Here is a 1,160-nt window from a genome sequence, read left to right on the forward strand (position 1 = left end):
GTGACAAGGTTATGAAGGGATTAGGATTAGGTTTAAAGACATCTTCTAGAAGAGTCTAGACTTTGGATAAGGATAAAGACTTTCTAGAATAGTCTAGAATTTCCTAGGATGAGGATGAAGACTTTCTAGAAGAGTCTAGAACTTCTTAGGATGAGGATAAATTAAATTTTTAGAAAATAAATAAAATTTTATTTATTTCAAGGGTTTGGGTTGAGAAGATATTTATTAAAACTTTTTTAATAAACATGAGGATTAATATTTAATCTTAATTAAATATTTTGAGTTGGGATTAGGGGTGGGAAATGATGGGATTAGCCTTTAATCAAAATTAAAGAAGGGTTAGAAGATTTTGGAAGAGGTTGGTGGTCTTAAGGAAATTGACCAAGTTTTGGGCAAAAATTATTTTTTTAAATTTATTTTGGGTTTTTTGGTCAATTTATTAATTAAATAATTAATAAATAAGGAAATAATGTTTAAATAAGATTTAAACATTTTTAGGAGGAATTCCTTAATTAAATATTTTTAATTAAGATAAAGAGATTTAATGGCATAAAAATAAATAAATAAATTAAATAATTAATTAATTAATAAATGATGATGTCATCAAGAATTTTTTAGAAAATAAAAATACTTTATTTTCTAAAGGTTTTTAGGTGTCTACAACCACTAGCACAAATCTCAATGAATCATAAATCACATCATAATCTCAAAAATCAGCCAAAGCATAATCAAAGCAACTGATACAAAACATAAATCCAATCGTCTCAACGGTGTAGACCACTCATGGCCCCAAACACGATCCCATCACATTGAGAGATCAACAAAGTTGCATCCATCGAGATGACTTACACAAGTGAAATGGGAGAGGCACTACACACTTGGACGTAAGAAAATATGGAGAATTTTTTTTTTGGTATTTGAAATGCTTTAATTTTTGGCCTTTTGAGTTCAATCCTATGTCTAACAAGGGCATAAAGCTTGTAAGCATACAAAAATAGTAAGGGGTTGAAGCATAAAATTATAAGCATGAATGCCAATGCTTCTATATGAAAATTCTAACCCATAAACATAATAGTAAAAAAAGATAAATGCTTAAAATCACAATGACAACGTCCATAACTTCAACAACAATACAATAACTTAACTATCACTGGAGATCA

Source organism: Cupressus sempervirens, chromosome 10 (assembly GCF_028749045.1).
Source record: "Cupressus sempervirens isolate cs-2001-9-10 chromosome 10, ASM2874904v1, whole genome shotgun sequence".
Taxonomy (NCBI): Eukaryota; Viridiplantae; Streptophyta; class Pinopsida; order Cupressales; family Cupressaceae; genus Cupressus; species Cupressus sempervirens.